The sequence below is a fragment of the Oryctolagus cuniculus genome, chromosome 16, assembly GCF_051225735.1.
Source record: "Oryctolagus cuniculus isolate XC-2025 breed Fujian yellow rabbit chromosome 16, ASM5122573v1, whole genome shotgun sequence".
Classification (NCBI taxonomy): Eukaryota; Metazoa; Chordata; class Mammalia; order Lagomorpha; family Leporidae; genus Oryctolagus; species Oryctolagus cuniculus.
The window spans coordinates 51,118,195-51,144,125 of NC_142882.1; the positions used below are offsets into that span (position 1 = coordinate 51,118,195).

Sequence of the window (25,931 nt, forward strand, 5' to 3'; positions counted from 1 at the left end):
TTCCATCAGAATTGTGTAAGCTGAACCGATTCAATGATCTACGGTGCTGGCTGTTGTTCCTGCTGCTACCTGTCAGTCCCCTTCTATTCTAGCACGATCAAGATGAGTTTTTCCCTCACAAGCTTCTGAGAGTGGTCTGCCACCCTGGGCTTCATCTCCCACACTGTCTTGTCCCTTCCTAAAACAAGTTTTCCATTCATAAGCTGCTGGTTCCTCTGAGGCACCATCCCCATACTCTATCTTTTTGGCGAGTGATCAGTGACTTCACCATTCGTCTGTTCACCCTTTGCCATCAGTTCCATGTTTGTTCTTGCTTTCATTTTAGGAGAGTTCATGTCGCACTGATGGAGGTCATTTTCAAACTGATGTCTCATTCTCAGAGCCTGCTCAGACACGTTACAAGTTAGAGTTTATGTTGGTGCCAAATATTTTTGAAATCCAAGAAGGGTTTTTTTCATAATATGTGTTTTCCTTGAATTTTGTTTATACCTCTGGTAAAAGATAACATGCGTACTAACACATGCTGAGATAACTGTAAATGTACCAAGATGGGCCTTGGGTGACTAGGATAGATTAGAATAGATTTAAGGAAGAGTTGAACGGGGGCTTCATTCATTCACTCAGCAAATTGTTAATGAGAATCTATTATGTGCTGGGCACTGCACTGTACTTTGGGGGGAAAACAGTGAGGAAAATCAGTTTTGTTATCTGTTCATGTGGAACATGCAATAGTATGGGAAAGATGAAAAGTAATCAAGTAGCTATAGAAATGAGTGTATTAATCAGACTCTGAGAAACATACCCATGGCAGGGGAAGGAGGCAGGCACAGTTCTAGGAGGGACAAGAACGCAAACTGAAAGCACTTAGGAAAGGTTTTTGCAAAAGTGAATATTGAGCTAAGAGCTGAGGGGTGACGAAATGCTGACTGGGCAGAGGAAGCAGAGAGAAAGAGTGTTCTAGGCACATGAGTATCATGTGCAAAGGCCCTGTGGCAGGGTGGAGCTTGTATGTTTGGGAAACTGGCAGAAGAAGCAGAGTAAGAGCACTTACAAGAAGAACAAGAGCTCTCCAGATGCTGGAGGCCAGTCACACTGTACTTCCAGCCTAATTGCCATAGGGCACCAGTGAGGTGTTTCAAAACTAGGGGTGGGAGAGAGAGAGAGAGAGAGAGAGAGAGAGAGAGAGAGAGAGAGAGAGAGAGATTGATTTCCACTGTAAACACTCAAGCTGAGACCTGGAGGAAAGTTAGGGTCCTGATGGGAGATGATAGAAAGTTGGACCAGGGTGGTGGCACTGGAGACAGGGAGTAGCAGGTAAATCTGAAAGTTACTATGGCAAAACTGTCAAGCATTCCAGAAGATTGCTTATAGGGTGAGGGAGAAGAAGGCGCCTCTGTGACTCCTAGGGTTTTTCAGGAGAGAGCTGGGAGGAAGGAGCGGCAAGTGAGCGGCTCTCCTCAGAGGTGACCGGGCGCACCTGCGCAGGTGCTGCCTTTCTGGAGAACACTTGAGCGGTTGGGTGGTAGATGACCTGCAAGATCCCTGCCCTCCCCAGCCAGCCTCTGACGGACAGAATGCCGCAGTGTCCCTAAATTGGGAAACTCGGGATGAGTTTTGGACTTTACCACTGGTTAGCTGTGGGCAAATCGCTTCCTCTCTCCCACCTTCCTCCCGTATCAGAGCCTCCTGAAACGCATGTTAGCACGCACCGGACCTGTCTCCACCAGACAATGGGAAAGCATGAATTTTAGTGTTGCCTAGGGTCTTGTAGGTGTGAGGGCTCGAATCCAGGGCTAGCTGGCTCTGAATCTGTACACTGAGAGTGACAGAGAAGTTCTGCGAAGCGTTTGCACAGCATGGCCAACGACCTGTCATGCCGCAGCAACGTCAGTGTGGGGAGGAGCTCCCGCCGCGCCTCCATCTCCCTGCTGGACAGGACTGAAGCTGGGTTTCATTATTTCAACATTTCCTCTGTTGGCCCAGGGCAGGCACCACCACATCCTCAACCAGAGATGCACACAGGGGTCTGACATTTTACAGAATAAAATCCTAAAAGCCAGCTTAAAATTTCCCTTTGAAACCCACTGGAAAAACAAAATGTACCTCAACTGTACCCCGATGTTATTTTTTAAACCCAAATACCAGCTACATTTTTTAAAATTTGGGGATGTTGACTCCATAGAAACCAAATAAGGTACAACTGAACTTTTTGAAAGATGAGATTGACATATCAGCCTGTCATCTGACTTACAAGATGCTTTCCCCGAAGCCATGTGAAGCAAAAGGAACTTCTTCAAAGCATGAAACATGTACAAAGAGGGTATTTTGCTAGAACTGGTTTCAGAAATCATCCACAGAACTTGGCCCCCAAGTCACCCTGGACTGAGGGGGCTCTGAGAGGGCTGAAGGCCTCCGCCGGTTCCTGGGGCTTCTCCTGCACCTGCTGTGCCTCTGGACCACATCAGCAATGAAGCCCGGCAGCTCCTTTGCTGTTCCCGGCATGCTGGTATGTACCAGGCATCCAGTACAGCAGGTCCGTGGTATTCACTGCACACCACACTATTGAATCGCAGTATCCCCTTCATCTTCACAAATGGGGAAACTGAGATCACACAGACCGTAAAAGGTGGAGCTAGAACTCCCTCCCAATCTATACAATTCCCAACACCCCTGAGACCATTGCCCACGCTGCACTGGGACTCCCCATGTGACTCATCTCTTGCCCTTCTACCTTTCAAATGGATTCCCGTGTTCTGGTCATTGCTGGCATAGTCATGAAAATGGCTACACAAGGAGACGCTGACACTTTGTATCATCTTGAGACACATAAAGTGCCTACACCTTTCACCTTTTTAGCCAGTTTTTTTTGTTTGTTTGTTTGTTTTTTGTTTTTTGTTTTTTTTTTTTTTGACAGGCAGAGTAAGACAGTGAGAGAGCGAGAGCGAGAGCGAGAGAGAGAGAGAGAGAGGTCTTCCTTTTCCATTAGTTCACCCTGCAATGGCCACTGCAGCTGGCGCACCGCGCTGATCCGAAGCCAGGAACCAGGTGCTTCTCCTGGTCTCCCATGTGGGTGTAGGGCCCAAGTACTTAGGCCATCCTCCACTGCACTCCCGGGCCATAGCAGAGAGCTGGACTGGAAGAGGAGCAACCGGGACAGAATCTGGCGCCCCAGTCAGGACTAGAACCCAGGATGCCAGTGCTGCAGGTGGAGGATTAGCCTATTGAGCCACGTATTCCACTTGGTCCAGCAATCCCACTGCTAGAGAACCAGCCAAAAGACATACTCGCATAAACAGGAAAACAACCAAATCTATATGTAGTTATGCTTTCTCTGGCATTATTTGTATAGAAACTGAATGGACACAACCTAAATATGTATCAGTAGAAGAATGGCAAAATACATCATGTTACTTTTTTATGGAATACTGTGTAGCTCCTGAAAAGAATAAAGTAGATGGGGGTGCTGGTGCTGTGGCATAGCAGGTAAAGCTGCCACTTGCAGTGCCAGCATCCCATATGGGTGCCAGTTTGTGTCCCAGCTGCTCCACTTCTAATCCAGCTCTATGCTATGGCCTGGGAAAGCAGTAGAAGATGACCGAAGTCTTTGGGCTCCTGCACCTATGTTGGAGACTTGGAGGAAATTCCTGGCTCCTGGCTTTAGATCAGTACAACTCTGGCCATTGCGGCAAATTGGGGAGTAAACCAGCAAATGGAAGACCTCTCTCTCCCTCTCTTTCTCTCTGTGTAATTCTGACTTTCAAATAAATAAATAAATCTTTTTTTTAAAAAGTAGATGGATGTATATGAATATGGAAAGATATTTAAGAAAACCAGGAGGAATAGAGAATCATACACGTAGTTCCACATCATCCTTGATTAAGCTAAGTAAAAGAGACACACCTGTAACAACGTATCATTTTCTAAGTGTTTCCCAATCTGTGTCCCTTTGTTGGCAAGCTTCTCTGTCTCCCTAGAATGGCACTTAGCATTTAGACTAAGACACAGCACTAGGGTTGGGACTTAGGAAGATTAGCCCGTAGGAGAAGTCCCTAGCAGACAGAGTGGAGGAATAAATAAAAGCCCAGCCTCAGGCTGGGTGGGCGGTTTGAGGGACCACCTTGTTGAAAACTCCCAGACCTCACCAGGGAAATTGCAGATGAGCCAAATGAGACCAGGCCAAGGGAGCACAGGCTCGTGTCCACTGGCTGCAAGTTTTAAGAGCAGATGCCAGGCTAACCAAGATATTGCACCACAGGTGTCAATTAAGTGCCCACATGAGTTCCCAAAAGAAGCCAACTTGGAGAGGAGAGGCAGAGACCCGAGTGCGCTGAAGGATGGACTGTTTCCTCGAAAGGAGCTGGGTCAAAGTGAAAGGAGATCATTTAAAGCAGAAGAGACAGGGCTCTTGCTAACAGGCTAGACTTCCCTGCTGCCCAGGGAGGAAGGACTTCCGAGAAAAAAAAGACAGTAAAGCAGAGATGCTATGCTTTGTATAACCCAGTGTGGGGAGTGAGTTCATCTGACTGGCCCACTTCACCAAAAGTATTGCAGAAAACTTCCAGAATTCTCCGTTACCTCTAGGGAGTGCAACTGGAGGTCAGTGGTTGTACAGGGAGGGAAATTCTATTACTTTTGTAATAGAAATTTTTAAAACATTTTAAATAGTCAGGCATCACCAGAAAAACTGGTGATGCAAAATTTGTTTCACTTCCCATTTATACTCTATTTCTGCATTAAAAAATGAAAACAGAACTTTGCTGGAAACCAGTGATTTCTTCCATTTGATTTACCATTGATTAACTCCATAGGGCCAAAACAAAAGAGACTCAAGCTTTATAAGTCCATCACATTGAGATCTCATTGAATCAGTAGTATCAGATTAACTTTAAAAAAAAAAGTTTTTATTTATTTGAAAAGCAGAGCAGCAGAGAAAAAGAGACACACAGAGAGAAAGACCTTCTGTCTGTTGGCTCACTCCCCAAATGGCCATAATAGCCAGGGCTGGACTACATCAAAGCCAGAAACTAAGAACTCCATCTGGGTCTCCTACACAGGTGGCAGGGGTACAAGCACATGGATCATCATCCGCTACCTGCCCAGGTGTGATATCAGGGAGCTGGATTAGAAGAGAAGCAGCTAGGATTCCAACCAGCACTCCAGCACTCTGATGTGGAATGGTGGCATAGCAAGCAGCAATTTAACATGCTGTATCACAATGCCAGCCCTTAAGATGAACTCTTGGACGTATCACAAACAATTCCCTAAGTGAAGGGTTTGGCATGGTTAATGTCCATCTGTTCAGTCTTCATTCTGTTAGTATTTCTGAGAACTTACTATATATCAGGCACTTTTATAGGAACTGAGATATAGTGCTGAATAAATCAAAGTCCATATCCCAAGAAGTTTCCATACTAGTGGGAGAGACACTGAACACACAGTCAAACTGGCACCTACTATGATCTCAGAGAATAGAAAATGCCATGATGAAAGCATGTTAGAGTAAGGCAAACGTGGTGCAGATGGATGGTGATTTCTTTGAACTGAACTGAATTATTGGACCCTTAGCAACCAATAGCCAATAGCCACTTCTGAGAATACATTATCACCTTGTGAGCTCTCTTCATCCTGCCCCATAAACCAAGGAAGCCAATTGTTTTAGGTAGTACAATTAAGTACAATTACAGGATGGAGGAGTCTCCATCAGCTCCATCAGGCAGATCTCCGAGGGGAGCTGCCCAAGAGAATGACCCATACCTGCAGTCAACTTTGACAGACTAAGCAACACACTTGTGTTAAGTCACCTAGATGTACAGGTTGTAAGTCGCTTCAGGAGACTCGACCCTCACTCATGAATCGACCAACCTGCAGAAGGCATCCTGAAAGCATCAAAGAATGAGCGTTTGTTGATGATTGAGAGAAGCGCTAGGGGAAGAAGTGAGGAAGAACCATCAGAACAGAAGGCGGCAGGGCAAAGGCTTAGAGGTAGGAAATGGCCTGGAATTATGGGTAATGGCAAATAGTCGTGATGGCTGGACTGCAAAGAGAAAGGGGAAGAGGCAAGGGGAGACAGGCGAGATAGAAAAGACGGAACTGTTGGGATCCTTATGGGCCAGGTTAGTGGCTGGCCCTGTACTCTGAAGGCAACGTGAGCCATGCAGGGGTTGGGAGCAAAGACTGATGTGCTCCACAGTGGTCATACAGGGGAGGGATTGGAGCAGGGCTAGAGACAGGAGACGGAGGTGAAACTCAACCACTGATGGAAAGTACCCACTGTAGTACCTGGCTGGCGGAAGTACGTGACTTCCCTTTTCCCTTCCTCTGCTCATCTATTAATGTAGTTTGAGAAACTAGCCAACCCTGGAGCCCCAGCAACCTTACTTTTAGAAATAAATGCCTCGTTATATAAAAATATGTGCACAAAAATGTGTCCAGCAGCCTTGCCTATAGAGGCAGAAAGTCAAAAGACACTTGGATATGCACCAAGATGAAACAGTTGAGGGGCTAGCATTGTGGCACAAGGGGTTAAGCTGCTGTTTATGATGCCTTCTCCTCTCATTGGAATGCCAACTTGTGTCCTGGTTGCCCTGCTTCTGATCCAGCTCACTGCTAACGTGCCTGAGAAAGCAGCAGAAGATGGCCCAAATACTCCCTGCCCACACATGGGAGACCTGGATGGAGTTCTGAGCTCCTGGCTTTGGCCTGGTCCAGCTCCACCCACTGCAGCCCTTTGGGAAGTGAACCAGTGGATAGAAGATCAATGGATCTCTCTCTCTCTCTGTCTCCCCCCCCCCTTCTCTCTGTGTGTCACACTGTCTTTCAAAGAAATAAATAAATCTTAAAAAACAATTGGGGGTCGGCACCACAGCTCACTAGGCTAATCCTCCACCTGCGGCACCGGCACCCCGGGTTCTAGTCCCGTTGGGGCTCTGGATTCTGTCCCGGCTGCTCCTCTTCCAGTCCAGCTCTCTGCTGTGGCCCAGGAGTGCAGTGGAGGATGGCCCAAGTGCTTGGGTCCTGCACCCCATGGGAGACCAGGAGAAAGCGCCTGGCTCTTGGCTTCGGATTGGTGCAGCGCGCCGGCCATAGCGGTCACTTGTGGGGAGGGGGGTGAACCAATGGAAAAAGGAAGACCTTTCTCTCTGTCTCTCTCTCACTGTCTTACTCTGCCTGTTAAAAAAAAAAAGGGTAACAAAAAGAAGTTGGAAAGGGTCACCCCAGGACTGCAATGCAGATGCCTAAGTAATTTCTCAGGAAAATTTTAACACTGTTGCCCTTGTGAGATGAAATGTGCAAGCAGGAGCCATGTCACAGTGGGCCAGGTGAAGCTTTCTTGGGTGTTTTTCTGCTAAAACCTTGGCTAACTTTTTCAAACCACTCTCCTAGTGAACAGATGTTATTACTCTTTGACCCTCCAGAAAGTGAACAAGCGAAATATTTTTAACAACCCAAAAAATCATTGCCATGACATTTATCCTGATCACTCTGCATTTGCTTTGCCTGGACCAAACAAGCTCTGCTTTGTCTTCTACACTGATAAAGCCATATTTCATCTCCTGCTACAGTTCTTCAAGAAATACTTCACAATTTTAACCCCAATTGTTCAAAATTCCCATTGCGAGTTCTGCTTTTGTCTGCAACTGACCTGGGTGCAGCAGTTTTTGCTAGTTTGTTCACTTATAACAGGATCCTATAAAGACTTTATTTATGGATGGAAAATTTATTAATGTAGGAGAAATTCTTTAAGATTTATTTTATATATTTGAAAGGCAGAGTCACACACAGAGAGAGACAGGGAGGCTGGTTCACTTCCCAAATAGTCGCCATAGCCAGGGCTGGCCAAGCCAAAGCCAGGAGCCAGGAGCTTCTTCCAAGTCTCCATGAGTCCAGGGACCCAAGCACTTAGGCTCAATAGCAAGGTGCTGGATTGGAAGTGAAGCAGCCAGGACTCAAATGGGCATACATGCAGGATGCTGGCATTGCAGGCAGCAGCTTAATCTGCTATGCCACAATGCTGGCCCCAAGAAAATATTTTTAAAAAGAGATAATGAAGTCAAATAAAGGGAGTATACTTGGGATAAGAGAAGATATGACATCTGTTTGTGCCCAGAATACTTTGTTCCTCTCCTTTACCTACTGATTTCTAAATCTACAGAACTCAACTCAGAATGCCGTTCCTTCCATGACGTGCCCAGTCTGGATGCCGCAGCATCATACCCCTGCATCAAACAGAGAATCTGTCTCAGCATTTGTTCCTTTACTTCATCTCTACTATTTAGTGTGAGTGCAGAGGCTCTATTATCATGCTTTGCATTTCTAAAAAAATCTACATTTGTTGAAGGAATATTTGTTTACTAATGTTGGGCATGATAGTAGGATTCCTCATCTTGATATATATAAACAATTTCATGAAGAAGAAACCAAATCTCTGGGAAATGAAAGAACATTTTCAACATCGCACAGCTGGTGAAGGGGTGTTGCACAGGTACACCTATCTCCAGAATAGATACTGAGTCAAGGACCTGTTTGCAAGAATGAACAAAATCATATGCTTGTATTTTTTGCATCCTGGAGCAACATTTTTTCATTTAAATAAATTCTGAAAATGAACCCTTTTTGTCCCACCTAAAATCTCCACTGTCTCGACTCTAGAATAGATAGAATAAAGTAAATAAATAAGTTGAGTTCAATGCTGCTGACAAAAGTGAATGTATGTGATCGCACTGTGGCAGGTAGCACTGATGACAATCATCTTTCTAGGACTCCACTCTAAGAATCTTACATCAAGTCAATTTTTATTCCACAGTAGAAAACCAGTAACTGAGAAAAATGTGCTAATAGTGAATGGTTGCCACCTTATTTCTTTATTTCAGGCAGAAATATGCTCACTGACTGTATTAAGGGCCATCCAGCCTTGGGAAAGATGAGTTGTGAGAGAATGAATCCTACTACACTCAAGTGGTAGGAACATCTTCTTATCAGGATGAAATGTTTGTCAGCTTTAAAGTCAAATCATCTTACATGGAAAGAGGCAGGAAAGAGCGTGGTTAAACGATTGGAAAATGAAGTAAGAAAGTGAGAGGCTGATCATAATCTTGTCATTGCAACACTGTGACAGCAGAGTGCCAGCTACCTTGCCAATGAGGTACCAAAACATGCCCAAGAATGTGAAACCCTAGGGAAACTCAATAACCAGACACAAAAGGGGGATCCCTTTGCTGTGGCTCACATCCAAAAAAGGCCATCAAAAGGTAAGAAGTATTAAATACACACAGCAGTAGGTTTCTTCTTGGTAGACAGCCTGTCCTTCACAACCAAAATAAGTAAGTAGATAAATAAACAAATAAAAGCATGCAAGGGGTATAAGGGGCATTCAGGCCCAAGGCTTTATTTTTTTTGTTTAAAAATGTTTAAGCATTTATTTATTATTATTTTTTATTTAACAAATGCATTTTTACATAGATTCAATGTTAGGAATACAGTGGTTCTTTCCCCCATGCCCCCAACCCCACCCCCATCCCACCTCCCATTCCCTCTCCCATCTCCTTCTTCATTATGGATCATTTTTAGTATAACTTTGTATACAGAGGACCAACTCTATGCTAATCATAGATTTCAACAATTTGCCCCCATACCCATACACAACATATAGAGTACAGTTTGGGGAGAGAATTTGCAGTCGATTCTCATATTGCAATTTAATAGGGACAGAGGTCCTACCTGGGGAGCAAGTGCACAGTGACTACTGTTGTTCCTTTAACAATTAACACTCTTTTTTTATGACATCAGTGATCATCCGAGGCTCTTGTCGTGAGCTGCCAGGGCTATGGAGGCCTTTTGTGACCATAGACTCCGTTGGAATTTGGACACGGCCATAAGCAAAGTGGATGTTCTCGTCTCCCCTTCAGAGAAGAATGTCTCCTTCTTTGATGACCCTTCCTTTCCTTTGAGGTCTCAGAGAGATCCTCCATGTAGAATTTTTTTTTCCCACAGAGTCTTGTCTTTCCATGCTAAGGCTTTATTTTGAAATTCTGTTCCAAGAGACTCTCCATAGCACACAAGCATCAAACCCCACTTCATAACTGAAATGAAAAATCCTTAAGAGTTCACCATATGTGGGTGTTGTATTTAGTGTAAGCTTTTGTTCATCTATAAGAAGCACCTTTCTGGGTTTAAACCACAGAAACATCCACGAGTGTTATTTTCATTTTAATGACTTAAAAGTTACCTACAAGGCTGGCACTGTATGTTGATAGTTTAGGGTCTTTATTCATCCATCCCATGGACCTGCAGTTGATCTCCAACATCTGGTGATTCTAAGAGTTGAGGTGTTCCATACAAATGACATCCAGGGGAATCATAAAATCACATTTCTGGGGTGGTCTTTTAAGAAGTCTGTTTCTAACCTTAGTCGTCAAGAGTTGATTTCTTCTTGCTGTTCAGAACAACCCTTTCCTCCTTATCCTTAATTTTCTTCTAAAAAATATTTTGGAGTTGTACTTACAATCACCCCTTCAACAGCATCTTAGCTACAGTTTTCTTATTGTTCTTCTTGCTTGCTTAGTAATTTTTATAAAACTTCTGTGTATTGTGGCACAGGACACCCACCCTGCTATGTAATACTGGCAACACTTTTGAATCCTGGCTTGTCATCTTCAGTGAAGCATGTGACAGCTTTTCCCTCCTGTCCTGCTCTTCCAGGGGATATACTCCACTGAACTGACTGGAGACTCACGATTGGCTACTAAATTCACCACGTTCATACCTGACTTTGTACAAGCAAAGCTGTACAAATAAGAACCAAGATTTTTCCTGTTCTGAAATTCTGAACTGTGTTTTCTGTCTGTTGCTGTGTTTTTGTGCATGAATAACATCCGCATTAATACCTTCAGATACAAGCTCATGAAAAAATTCTTTAGCCCTTTCAATACAGACAAAAACAAGAATTGGCAGATTGAAACTCTTTTTTTTTAATATTTATTTACTTATTTAAAACAGAGAGAGAGAGAGAGGAGAGAGGAGAGAGGAGAGAGGAGAGAGGAGAGAGAGAGAGGAGAGAGAGAAAGAGAGAGAAACTTCCACCTGATAGTTCATTTCCCAGATGATCACAATGGCTGGGGGAACCAGGAGTCAGGAGCTTCTTCTAGATCTCCCACAGGGGTAGAGGGGCCAAGTAATTGGGCCACCTTCTGTTGCTTTCTCAGGCACATCATCAGGGAGCTGGATCAAAAGTAGAGCTGCCAGGGCTAGCACTGTGGCGTAGCAGGTAAACTGCCACCTGCAGTGCCGGCATCCTATGTGGGCGCCAGTTCAAGTCCTGGCTGCTCCACTTCCGATCCAGCTCTCTGCTATGGCCTGGGAAAGCAATGGAAGGTGGTCCAAGTCCGTGGGCCCCTGCACCCACGTGGGAGACCCTGAAGAAGTCCCTGGCTCCTGAGTTCGGACTGGCACAGCTCTAGCTGTTGCAGCCAGTTGGGGAGTGAACCAGCGGATGGAAGACACCTCCACCCCCGCCTTTCTTTTTTTCTTTCTCACTCTCTGTAACTCTGACTTTCAAATAAATATTTTAAAAATAATTTTAAAAAAAGAAGTAGAGCTGCCAAGACTCAATGGGATGCTAAGGTCGCAGGTGGTGGCTTTATCCGCGATACCACAACACTGTCCAGAGAGAACCTCTTAAAAAGGGTTCCTGTTAATGTGCCTGGGAAAGCAGTCGAAGATGGCCCAAGTACTTGGTCTCCTGCCACCATGTGGGAGACCTGAAAGCAGATTCTGGCTGCTGGCTTTGGACCAGCCCAGTTCTGGCCATTGTGGCCTTCTGGGGAGTGAACTAGCAGATGAAAGATCTCTCTTTCTATGTCTTTCCCTCTCCATAAATTATGCCTTTCACATAAATACTGACATCATAAATAAGAGTGTCAATTGTTAAATCAACAATGGGAATCACTGTGCACCTGCTCCCCATGTAGGATCTCTGTCCTTAATGTGTTGTACTATGAGAATTAACAGTAAAACTACTAGTCAAACAGTACTCTATATCTTATGTGGCTGTGTGGGTGCAGTCTGTTGAAATCTTTACATAGTATATACTAAGTTGATCTTTATATAAAGATAATTGAAAATGACTCTTGATGAAGAATGGGATGGGGGAGGGAGTGGAGATGGGAGGGTTGCAGGTGGGAGGGAGGTTATGCGGGAAAAAGCCACAATAATGCAAAAGTTGTACTTTGTAAATTTATACTTATTAAATTAAAAATAAATAAATAATTTGTAAAAATTTTTAAAAAGTTCTCTACTGGCCAGAGGTTTCCCAGTCTCAGATCCAAGGAAGAGAAACACTTGTTCTAGTCTCTCCTGCAGAATTCCCTGCTCCAGTGGATTCAGTAATGACGTTTCCAGCTGGAGTCTGCATGATGTGCAACGTCGTATGTGAAAGTTGCCCTGAACACAGCTCTTTGGATCTTGCAAGAGATGTGCTGCCCAGGAAAATGGAAGCCCAGCTGGTCTCAGAACCCAGTTCTGCCACCCTCAAATGGTTTGACTAATTGATCTACTTCCACTCAACACTCATTATTTCTTGTGGATTTTTGCTTTAGTAAGTAGATTTGTTGATTTGGAGCAATCACAAGAATATCAAACTTGTTAGATGATTTAGGTCCAAATTTCTTGGCTGCCACTGCTGCTGTGTGGATCATGCGTATCCCAAATCATGTTCCTTGGAGATGTTAACTAACTTCCAGAGATTCTGACTAGTAAGTTTTCATGTTGGGGATATAAACAGGGCTCTGAAGTCTTTATTTATGAGTTGTTTCAGCTGTGTTAAAATGGGAATGCTAAAAGCCAATATCCCCAGATCCAGTAGGAGTAGAAGCCAGGAGCTCCTGACTATGCAGCATAATTGGAATGGCTTGCATTTGGATGGTGTAGAAATTTGGAAGCCTGAATCTAGAATGTTCTGAAATGGCTTTAATACTCCTGATCAATTGCTTAAGTGTTGCTCCACACTCATCTGGGACAGACTTCTTGTTTCCAAAGAAGTCCAGTCCTTGCAGCACCTCTGAAGAATCAGCCATATTTCCTTTTGCCTGCCAGGAATCATGATTTGTCTGCTGACAAGTGTCTCCTGTTGAATTCGGCCCCATGCTAAGTCACTGAAAGGGATCATGGACACCCATCTTCACCCAGAAAGCTCTACGGTCTTCTGGAGGCAACACTTTTGGCACCCTTCTAGCAGAACGTCTGTGCCACTTTCATCTGTCAGTCACAATTGTGAAACTGAAACACTGAAATGTCTATGGTGTTGGCTGTTGTTTCTTCTGATGGTCACCAGTCCTCTTCAGTGACAGTATCAATAAGCTTAATTGTTTCCTTGCAAATTAATATGGATCACCTGCCACTGCAGGCTTCATGTTTCTTTCTTAATGTTCATTTATTTGTTTTTATTTTATTTGAAGAGAGGGAGATTCCATAAGCTGGTCCACTACCCAAATGCCTGCAAGAGCCAGAGCTGGGCAGGCCCTAAATCAGGAATCCAGAACTCCAGTCAGGTCTCTTACAAGGGTGGTGGGAACCCGAGTAAGTGAGCCATCCCCTGCTGTCTCCCAGGATGCACATTAGCAGCAAGCTGGAACAGAAGTGGAGGAGCTGGGAACTGAGCCAGACACCAACACGGGGTGCAGGTGTCCCAGGCAACTGCTGTGTCAGACCCTTGTCCCTGCAGGATTCATCTTTAACATCACCTTGTCCCTTCTTGAATGAGTTATCCATTCATAAACTGTTGAATTCCTTAGGGATATTGTCCCTATATACTTTTCATAAAACAACTGTGATATCACAATACTTCTACCCAAGCTTCCTCATCAGTTTGATGTTTGTCCTTGTTTCCATGTCAGCAGAATTTACGTTGCTCTGATAGGGGCCCTTTATTCTTCGTAGAGCCTCAAATGAGATCCTGTGTAGACAGGCTATCGCAAATTATTATGAGTTTCTCTTGGTGCAAAAAATTTTGAAATCCATCCATAGTTTTTATTTTTTTTTTTTTTAGATTTATTTATTTGAGAGGTAGAGTTACAGACAGTGAGAGAGAAACAGAGAGAAAGGTCTTCCTTCCATTGGTTCACTCCCCTAATGGCCGCCACAACTGGCATGCTGCGCCGATCTGAAGCCAGGAGCCAGGTGCTTCTTCCCGGTCTCCCACATGGGTGCAGGGGCCCAAAGACTTGGGCCATCTTCTACTGCTTTCCCAGGCCATAGCAGGGAGCTGGATCAGAAGAGGAGCAGCTGGGACTAGAACCAGCACCCATATGAGATACCAGCGCCGCAGGCAGAGGATTAACCTACTGCACCAAGGTGCCGGCCTCCATCCATAGTTTTTTTTTTTTAATAACATGCATCCCTATTAGCTTTTTGAAGACCCACTCATATTGCATATCATTTACAAAAATGAAAGCTGTGCTCATGGACCTGGAGTGGTATCCATAATATGGAATCAAGGGAGAACAAGTTGTAGAGTAATGCATTGTTTGGTTTATTACTGCAAGTATAAAAGAAACAAGCAACTAGGCAGCCCAACCTCAACTCCATGTATGTAAATTAGGATGTCTGACTGTATACATTTTTGTGAGACTGTAGTAGGCAGCGGAAGGCGGTATAGTGGTGAATGGCAGCCATCTCGAGGGACTGGCAGTGTTGCCCTAGTTACAACTGGCATGTGTTACTTTCATAGTTTTTTTAATTAATAGAAAAGTTATTAGAAAACACCACTCTGAAGAACTGGAATTGGTAAACATATTGCTATAGAGACTGTTGTCGATGGCAAAGTCATAAGAGCTGATCTCTTGGTCAGGAGATCCTGGCTTCCAGTTGAAATCTCCTCTTCTTGCTGGGATGGAATTGTTTGTAAATCTAATATTCTACCTTGAGTTCTCTGTAATTGCTAATTCCAATGGACTGTAGCACGGACTCAAAGGGGATTTACACCACAATGCTGATCACTCCCTGAGAGGAAGCCCTGTTCACTTTGAGGAAATGAAGGAGTCTTCCCATCAGGAAAAGCAAATTACAGTACCATGGACTTGTGGGAAAGCGACAGCCCATTTTCCAAAGGAATTTGTTGGCCTTAAAAGAACACGGACATGCAAGGCGGACTGAATCACTGACAGGCCCTTATGATCACAGCTAGCGACATAAATTTGTGAGTCGTCTGTAGAAAGGAGAAAGGGTAGGTACAACCATACAAGGATGCACTGGCCCACACCGGGCACAGCGAGAAGAGTGCCTGGGTTAGCATGGTCGTTAAGACGACAGGGTCCCTGGATTCAAACCTAGACTCTGCCCTTTTCCAGCCGGGTGCTCTTGGGGCACATTATGTAACTCTCCCAGTTCCCCAAATGATAAGCCTAACAATGCAGACAACTGTGGTGAGAGCTAAATGAGATAATATAGGCACTTCAGAGATCCTGGTACCCACTGAGCCCTCCAAAGTGTCACCTCTTACAAGGGCAATGACCTGTAACACACCCATGAGTAGGAAGGAGAAACAGCCAAGAGAGAGAAGGGCCCACACCCCAGCAGGAGGGAATGGTGGGCAGCTTGACAGGCCACAGGTAAGGTAAAATGAGGACTAAAATCATCTCATTGGATTTAATAACAAGAAAGTCATTAGCACTGGGCCAGAGCTCTCAAGGGGCAGCCACACAGTCTCCATGAAGCACAGGCAGTGCTATTAAAATACCGAGACATGCAGGGAAACCAAGGGATCCTCAAAACAAGGTTAAAGAAGGTCAAAATTAGCCTTTACTTAATTAACGTCTTTCAGATTACCAAAGTAATCCATAGGCAATCAGAAAACCTAGAAAATAAAGAAACACAGAAGGAAAAGCAGTAGTTTTCACCAACACAGAAAGGAAAAGCAGTGCTGTTTAGAAACATAGAAAGGAAAAGCAGTAGTGTTTATTCCATCTTCCAGAGACCTGCATTTCCTCCTTGCGTGGGATTGATACCAGGCTGTGACAACAATGGCTCATCTCATGTGACAGCATAGTCTGAATTTCCCAATATTTTGAAACCTATTATTTCATTCTTTTTTCGTTGTTGTTTAAAGATTTATTTTATTTATTTGAAAAGCAACGTGACAGAGAGAACAGGGAGGAATGGAAAGAGAGCTTCCATTTGGTTCACTCTCCAAATGGCCAGGAGCCAAAAACTCCATTTGGGCCTCCCACATGGTGGTAGAGGTCCAAGTACTTGGGCCATCTTCCACTGCTTACCCAGGTACATTAACAAGGAGCTGGATTGGAAGTGGAGCAGCCAGGGCTCTAACCAGCGTTCTGATAAAGGATGCAAGCATAGCAAGCAGCAACTTAATCCACTGTGCCACAACTGGCTCCTATTATTTCATTCTTGAAGAAAACTCTCCTGATATCAGAGTATGCTAAGACTTTTTAAGCATGTCACAAAATCTAGAAGCCATCAAAATAAAGTTTTCATAGCAATCAAAAATTTCTTCATTATAAAAGTACTATAAACTAAGCAGAAAACAATGAATGATACATTAAAAGTACATGTGGGGGCCAGCACCATGGCTCACTTGGTTAATCCTCTGCCTGCGGCGCCGGCATCCCATATGTGTGCCAGGTTCTAGTCCCGGTTGCTCCTCTTCCAGTCCAGCTCTCTGCTGGAGGGCAGTGGAGGATGGCCCAAGTGCTTGGGCCCTGCACCCGCACGGGAGACCAGGAGGAAGCACCTGGCTCCTGGCTTCGGATCGGCACAGCATGCCAGTTGTGGCAGCCATTAGGGGAGTGAACCAATGGAAGGAAGACCTTTCTTTTTCTCTCTCACTGTCTATAACTCTACCTGTCAAAATAAAAATTAATTAATTAATTAATTTTTAAAAAGTACATGTGAAAAAGCAAGTTTGTCTTTTGGAGTATAATTAGTATATATATATATGTATATATATAATGAGTATAATGAGTGCCTTCAAATCAGGAAAAATGGAATAAAAATGCTTCTCAAATACCTGACAAGATGTTCCATTTTGCTTTAATGCAAAAGATGCAGATTAAAACTTCATAGTTTTCTCCCTCATCTGTCTGGCAAAGATCAAGAAGACTGATAATATCATGCTATGCTGGCAAGAGGGTAGGACCCTCACAGGACAGAGTGTTAAACTGATATAACCTCTCCTTATCTCTGTATGTCAAATGTGCCCATGTCTTTTGAGTCAGCAATTCCATTTCTGAGAAACTACCTACTGATATATACACATGTAGCATTGCTCATGGACAAGATTATTCATTGTAGCTTTAGTTGTAACAACAAATGATTGGTAGCAGCCTAAAGTTCCATCAATGTGACACTGGTTAAATAAATGAAATGCAAGAGCTAAAAAGGAAGAGGTAGCTCTGAATGTCCTAGTAAAGAACGATGGCTAAAACACATTCTATTCCAATTGCAAGGTACGGGATAGTGTAATTAGTATGCCACTACTTATGTAAAAGAATAAAAAGAAACCATGAGAAATTCAAATAACTTTTCTATAAATGCATGGGGTAGTTCTAGAAGGAGTCACAAGAAACCAGTAACAGTAGTCGTACCCAGAGGCTTGTGGGTGGGGGGAAGTGCCTTAGTTTTCATTGTGTACTTGCTCAGTGTTTGTTCCTTGGTATGGAAAACCTTATGTAAAAACAGAAAACATAATGACTTTAACACAAAGTGAATCGATGAGTATCTTCACTTGCCTTTGAATTTTGGTAACCATTTCTGGGTTTGTTTTTGTTTTTTCCTCCTTTGTGCTTTGTCTGCTTTGATCCTTTTCTGTCTTTTTCTCTGCTCCTCTCTTTTCCCTCTGCCTCATCTCTCTCTAACATCAGAACTGAACAATGACAATCATAATTAGCACCAACTGACAGCTCAGTGGATCCCAATAACTGGGCTTCATGGATACTACTTCATTTAATTCTCACCACCACCCCCAGATGGCAAACCTTGTCTGCCATGGTTCACCAACAAGGATATGTTGGTGCAGGGAATGGAAGTCCCTTGTCCAAAGCCACACAGCAGTATGGGACAGAGCTGAAACTTTAGCCAAGTCTGTCTCTGCAACCCATACTTTTTTTAGTAAATGACACTCTCTACAATATGGAAAATAAATGCATATTTTCATTTTTTGGATGAAATGTTAGAGTCTTTACTTCTAAGTTTCAATTAAAATAAAACAACTATACCAATCTCTTTTTAAAGCATACATGCAGGGGTAGGCATTTGGTTTAGCAGTTAAGATGCTGGTTGAGATGTGCCTATCCCATATCAGAATGCCAGTTTTGGCTCCTGATTCCAGCTGATTCCAGTGAATGCAAACCCTGGGAAGAAGTCAGGTTCCTACCACCAATGTAGAGACCTGAACTGAGTTCCTAGCTTTTGACTGTCACCTTCTGGCCATTGCAAGTGTTTGGAGTGTAAACCAGAAGAGGGAATGCTCCCTTATTTGTTCTCTCTCTCTCTCTCTCTCTCTCTCTCTCTCTCTCTCTCTCTCTCTTTCTCAGAATTTTAAAAACTCAGATAGCACATATACAAACAAAATTGTTGAATTAAGGTGTTCTTTACTTTTAAACCTTTGATGACTTTTGACAGATCAGTCACAAAATGACCCCCTTTATTCACTGATCAACCGTGAGCACCATCCAAGTGCTTCAAATTGTGCTAGTGTTTGGTATGAGAAAGAGCCTTCACGAAACTCTCAGCCAGTTGTGGAGAGAGAAGCTAGAATAATATGCAGAGGGGGGAACTGCATTGTGGTACAGTGGGTTAAGCCACTGCCTGTGACACTGGTATCCTGTATCAGAGCATTGGTTCAAGTCCCAGCTGTTCCCCCTTTCAATCCAGCTTCCTGCTAATGCACCTGGGAAAGCAATGGAAGATGGGCCAAGTACTTGGACTTCCACCACCCAACATGGGAGACCAGAAGGAGTTCCTGGCTCCTGGCCTTGGTCTGGCCCACCCCCAGCCATTGCAGCCTTTTGGGGAGTAATGAGCAGATGGAGATCTCTTTCTCTTTGACTCTTCCTGCCCTCACATCACTCTGCCTTTCAAATAAATAAATCTGTTTTAAAGAAAAAAAATAATATGATGCAGTCTTCAAAATATTCATGGAATATACCTATTATGAAAAAGTGTGGGTTTCAAAACTGTTGTGAACTAAAATAAACACACTAATGTGTGATGACACACTTGAACAATATCTAGTCTGGGGTTCTAAGAAGGATAAGACATCAGTTTGAACACAGCCTCTTTTAGCACAACATGAATTCTGCCAAAACGGAAGAACAAAGAACAAGCTGATGGTGAAGGTTGGGTGAAAGACTGGTGAACGCAGTGATGATTTAGGACAAGAGCACAGGGAAGAAGAAATTAACAGTTTACAATGGAGAACTTATTTTAAGAAGGGCTGAGGGAACGTTGAAGATGAAGCCCATGGTGGCAGACTCTCCACATGAATTTTCAAGGAAAAGGTCATCTTGCTCATGTTGAAATTGAAGAGGACTGGCAAGTAACAGCAAAAACAAAAGCTAAAATGATAAACATCTCAACAGTTCAGCTTACACAATTCTGACTGAAAAATTAAAATAGAGCAAACTTTCTGCCCCATGTGTGTCAAAGATGTTGGTCCCAGATCAGCTGCAGCCAAGAGCAGAGCTCTCCATGGAGTGGGATCAGGATCCTGAACCATCTCCCCATAACAAGAGAAGAAACATGGCTTTAGCAGTATGATCCTGACGACAAAGCACAGTCGAAGCAACGGCTACCAAGAGGCGGATGTGGTCCAGCCTCAGTCTAAGCAAAAGCAGATGGGTCAAAAGCAAAGGTCATGGCAACAGTTTTTTGAGATGCTCAAGACATTTTGCTATTGATTTTTCTAGAGGGTCAAAGAACATTAATATCTGCTTATTAGAAGATTGTTCTAAGAAAATCAAAGCTTTGGCAGGAAAACTCCTAGAAAAGCTTCATCAGAGAGTCCTTCTCCACCATGACAATGCTCCTCATCATTCCTTTCATCAAACAGGAGTAATTTTGTGAGTTTTGATGGGAAATCATTGTTCAGTTACCGTCCTGATGTGGCCCCAACTTCTTTTTTTTTCCTAATCTTAAAACACCTTTAAAGAGCATCACACTTTTCTTTAGTCAATAATATTCAAAATCCTATATTGACATTATTAAATACCCAGGACCCTCGATTGTTCAGGGGTGGACTAACTCACTGGTGTCATCACTTATAAAAGTGTCTTGGAGGCCGGCGCCGCGGCTCACTAGGCTAATCCTCCACCTTGCGGCGCCAGCACACCGGGTTCTAGTCCCGGTCAGGGCGCCAGATTCTGTCCCAGTTGCCCCTCTTCCGGGCCAGCTCTCTGCTGTGGCCAGGGAGTGCAGTGGAGGATGGCCCAAGTGCTTGGGCCCTGCACCCCATGGGAGACCAGGAGAAGCACCTGGCTCCTGCCATCGGATCAGCGCGGTGCGCCAGGCGCAGTGCGCCGGCCACGGCGGCCATTGGAGGGTGAACCAACGGCAAAGGAAGACCTTTCTCTCTGTCTCTCTCTCTCTCTCACTGTCCACTCTGCCTGTCAAAAAAAAAAAAAAGTGTCTTGGAGCTTACATTAAGAAATGAAGTTTTTATCATTTAATCCCATTTCCTATGAACTTTTGGAAGTCCCTTCATAATAGCTTATGTTTTTTGGCCACCTATTTTGTGCCAGGGAGGTGCTAAGCACTTTGCATGGGTCCTAAGAATCATGCCCCTATTTTACATCAAAGCCCAGACGTAAAATAACTCTCCAGTGAACCACACTTGTGACGTACAGGGCGAGGATTTGAACCCAGGAAGTCTGGCTGTGAAGCCTGTGCCATCATGTTACCGTCTGGAAACGTGTTAGTACAGTACATAACGCCGAGGGAGAGCCCTGTCTATTCCTGGAAATGGATCAACCAGGGCTTCCGGGAGGATCATGCAGGATCTGAGTCTCCATAGAAGTTCAGAACAGAGACGTCACAGCATCCGCGAGATGTCATTCCACCCTATGCTGAAACTGTTCTGGAAAGACAGGCTTTGTGGAAAGAAAAAAAAAAAAGGTTGCCTCTTGTGACCTGCCTGGGAGCTGTGCCATGTAGTGGAACTGAGTTTCTATCAGGGAGTTTCATCTTTTACTCAACATTCTTGAGTCTGGTGGTAATAGCATCAAGTTTCACCCAGGTTCCTCTCCTTAGCGGGCACCGTTCAGAGGAGGCTGGGAGTGGGGATTTAATGGTACTGTTTGTTTTTCTAATGCAACATCCTAGAAGTACGAAACAGAACTGTAGCAGAGATGAATCAGAAAGAGGATGCAGCACAAGGGGCAGTGCCAAGAATAATATTGGAAGTGACTCCGTCTCATTCTGGTGCAGTTAGCGGCTACACTCAGGATCTGTGAGCAAGCAATCCTTTGAGGGCCCTAAGAACCTTCCAAGGCTTTCCTTGTGCTATACATTCAGAACCCCAACACCTGCCTCTTGGTTCATCACTTCTGGGTGGAATGGGACAGTGACAAATCAAAAATTCCTAGACCCCTGGGATACCGGGTGGCTGCATCAAATCTTCTCATGGAAACTAATCTTTGTTCCCATGCCTCCAAAGAGCTAAGCTTAGCCGCTGCCCAGATACACAGGGCATGATAAAGTACATGACTAGGGAAAAGCCCAGGGCAAGTAATTCTGTGGAATAAATTCTTCGCTGCCCACATCCCAACTTACATGATTTCAGCTGGTAACCTGGGCCTGTTTACAGAAGTAGCAACCTTCATTTGGGGGGCACTGAAATGGTATGCATTGACTAGAACAATCTCTTTTCCTTAAAAGTTCATGGCCAGTTGTCTTTGAAAAAGAGAAGATCAAATATTACTTAATGCCTTTGATATATACTTTTCATACACTCTCCAGATTGTATTCATAAAACAACTAATCTCTGGATTGAATTGATTTTGCCTTCAAAATATACCTCTGTCTCCTTGGGGCCCCTGATGTACTGGAAGATATTTAACAACCAGCTGAGGAGCAGAGGGAAGTGACAGGCAGCTTTTGTAGGTTTCCATGTTGTGAATATTTCCACCTTGTCTAATTTCAAGATATGATTGGGAGTCACTGAGTGTAGAGTCAGGGAGACAAGGGCACAGCTGGCTTTCTTAGAAAGTCGGCACCAGCCAGTTCCTGCACCCCCAAGCCGGGGCTCCCTGTGGTCTTATGTTGAAATAGTTTTAGTAGCCTCTGAGCCCACCTCCCTACCTCTAGCCCCCTGGGCTCTTCCTTCTCACTCAGATTAAACACTTTCATCATGTCAGTGCCCTGCCCAAACCATTTCCCTTGGATCCCTGGGCCCTTCACTTCCCTAAGTTCTCAGCACACCTCCCCCAGCCTGGTCCTATCAACCAAGGGTTGCTAGATTTAACAAAGACAAACACAAGATGTGCAGTTACATTTGAATTTCAGATGAGCAAGGAATACTTCATTGTGTAAGTATGAAATATTTAGAATATATAATTTTATATCTAAGGATTATTTGCTGCATATCCAAAATTGATCTGGGAAGCCTGTATACTACCTGGCAATCTTAATATATTTTGCTTATCCTCCCAAACACTAACCAATCTCATGACTCTGAGAGTCTGTGTGATCTTAGGTTAAGTCATTTAACCTCTCCAAACCTCAGCTACCATCAGAGAGTGAAGTTCAGGTAAATCAGTGTGTGTAAAGCATTGAGCTCAGTGCCTGACATTCAACCTACCAGTGAAAGTTTGATCACTCAAAGTACCTTAGAGAGAAAACGGTGCCACGGTTATAGAATCCAAGGGCCAGGAGTTCTTTCAGGACTTCACCCAGTACTTCCAAACTATCCTGCAAGTGGTGTTCAAGACTCTTTTTTAAAGAGATGTGTGAAGAAGGTAGTGCCCACTCGTAGCTCATTCCAGCATCTCCAAGTCCTGGAAGAGGCCAAGGCTGCGTCTCAACCAAATACCATCCCCAACCACCATCAGGGAGGCGATGTGCTTTGTGGTGGGTCTTGCTTCCACCCCTGCAGGAAATGCAGTCTCTCTTACACAAGCAACACGATTACAATAAATGAGAAGCCACAAACAGAACTGGAGAGATAAGTCCTAAGACTATAAACTCCTTATCAAGGTGCACACTTTTTTCACTTGCAAAAGGGGCCCCAGTGAGCAGTTTCCAGGGAGGTATGAGCCAGACAAGGTGAGACACATGATAACGCCATCGCCCTATGACGACCCTGCACATGCCCTGCTCCAGCACGGAGCAACGAGCTACTGATGCCCACCACGAGGGCCAACCCGAACTCAGCTGCATCCCAGAACCAGCTGAGAAGCAAGCTTCAGTCCAACTGAAAACTCATTTGTATGATGCCATAAAATCAGCACAAACTTACGGATTTGGAGATTACACAACTCTGGGAACAACTGATACATTCATCCTGCCCCAGAAAAACACACAGCAGGCATTTTAAGTGCATCGGATCTTCTTGAAGGTACCAGCTCTGTTCCTGTGCCTATGAACTGAATAGCGTGCACCTGCAGGAATCCTTTGTAGACTTCCCTGTATGTTTGCCTTCTGAACTCAGACCAGAATGTCCATTGCCAGTATCCATATCACCTCTATTCTGTACAGTTAGGCAGAAAGGTAGGTGAACAAAGGACACACAGAGAAAAACGGGTTACGGAATATAATAAGGCATTTTGCTACTTTGGATTTATAGATCTATGTCATAGAGATTTCATGTGCCAGAGTGACACTGTGACACAGAGGGCAAAGCTGCTGCCTGGGATGCTTGCATCCCCTATCAGAGTACTTGGAAACAGAAAACATTTGTGTTCACTAGTAGGTTGAATGCCAGGCACTGAGCTCGATGCTTTACACACACTGATTCACCTGAACTTCACTCTCTGATGGTAGCCGAGGTTTGGAGAGGTTAAATGACTTAACCTAAGATCACACAGACTCTCAGAATATGTATATTTCTGCTGATTACTACTGGGTGATAGATAATTCTGCAAATTTGCATCTTTTCACCTACCTCTATATTCTACACTGAACATGTATTATTTATATAATTCATTTTTATGAATTAAAAATGCTTCATTTTTCGGGGCTGGCTCTGTGGCACAGTGGGTTGAAGCCCTGGCCTGAAGCACTGGCATCTCATATGGGCTCCAGTTCTCGTCCCTGCTGCTCCTCTTCTGATCTAGCTCTCTGCTGTGGCCTGGGAAAGCAGTAGAAGATGGCCCAAGTCCTTGGGCTCCTGTACCCACATGGGAGACCAGGAAGAAGCTCCTGGTTCCTGGCTTCAGATTGGCACAGCTCAGGCCATTGCAGCCATCTGGGGAGTCAACCAGCAGATGGAAGACCTCTCTCTCAGTCTTTACCTCTCTCTGTAACTCTGTCTTTCAAGAAAATAAAAATAAATCTTTAAAAAAAAAACACTTCATTTTGAATATTTGTCTGTCCCTGCTTGTCTGATAGCTAAGAAATCGACCACCTCTTTGCAGTGACCTGTCTTGGCTCTGGCGTCTCCAGAGTCAGTGCAGTGTGCCTGGGCCACCGGTCCTTGGAGTGTTGACATATACAGCACCCTACCCAGCCACAACAGGTCCAGGACCAGCTGTTCGGGTGAGAACTAGAAGAGAACATTAGACTCTGGGGCTTTCAACAGCTATTCCTCGATTTAGGGATCCCCTGCCCCGACTGTTCCATTAAGAATGGGCTCTGAGTTACTAAGCATGGCTAACAAAGGTCCACAGGATCACGGAACCACAGAAGCTCAAGCCTGGAGGGAAGTTAGAAAACCTCTCTTTAACCGGGTTCCGAGATGGAACAGCTTTGTCCCAAATCCTCCAGTTGGTCATCACCTCAATGCTCACAAAACACAAGAAACCGAAGATTTAGCAATGCAGTAAAAAGAAAGCTTGCTTCAGAGAAACCCTACATTCGGCCAAAAGCTTTCGCTGGCAATCTTCGAAACCTCAGCCTCCTTTGGAATCTTGCACTAAGGCCAGCAGGACCTGCCAACAGAGTGGCCACACAATATCCCACAGGAAAAAGCCCTGGACCCAGCTGTCCTGCTGGCAACTGACCTGTCCTGGACTACACTCCCGCTACCTGCAGTGGCTCTCCTGGGCCCACCGTGCACAAGCTGCATGCAGGAGATGAGTCTGTGGCAGCTTCCTAGCCTGCGGCAGTCAGCAGCAATCATCCGGGCACCAAGTCCCTAAAGAAACCTTTCGGAATAGCAGGCCATTCCACTCATGGTGATCACTTGCCGAGCCAAAGAGCAAGACAGGTCATGCCTTCCCTCCCATCACCACCTCTCAGCCACCCCCATCTCACCCACAGGAAAGCAGCACTTTAGAAACATGGCTTCCAGGGTCCCTGGCTGATCTAGGGTCACCATCCCGCAGAGCACTTGGGGAGCCCAATGCCGCAGCTCAAACACAGACCCAGCCGGGCAGGAGCAGCCACAGGCCTGGAAGAACAGCAGCAGCAGATGGCCAGCCCAGGCTTCCTGGGTACTCAGCTCTGTAGGGCCACACTTCCACCAAGAGGGCATCACTCCTTGGAGCTACATCACAGAAGGCCTGTAGGCCAAGGACACCGCTCTTTGCCACACGAGCCCACACACACACACTCAGGGACATACATGGAACAGTGGTCCAACAGCCTGAAGAAACACCAGGGATTCACAGACACGCTTACCTTGACCTGAGTTCTTCTGTAACGTTTTCAGTCGGTCTGGATGGATCAGTAGACTTTGGTCTCAGAACGACAGAGTGCTCAACGAGTCCAAAGCGTGGCAATCCTTCCCCTGTGAAGACCTGGGAGGCCTTTCCTGCCATCGCGGACTC

At 44.7% G+C, this 25,931-nt stretch overlaps 1 long non-coding RNA gene and 1 pseudogene across 1 annotated transcript in view; both read right to left on the bottom strand.

Moving 5' to 3' along the window:
• LOC138845852 (uncharacterized) overlaps positions 1-25,931 on the bottom strand; it is a 103,778-nt gene that overhangs the window by 62,052 nt on the left and 15,795 nt on the right. The gene's annotated exons all lie outside the window — the stretch shown is intronic.
• LOC127492694 (putative ATP-dependent RNA helicase DDX52) lies at positions 10,538-25,922 on the bottom strand (annotated as a pseudogene).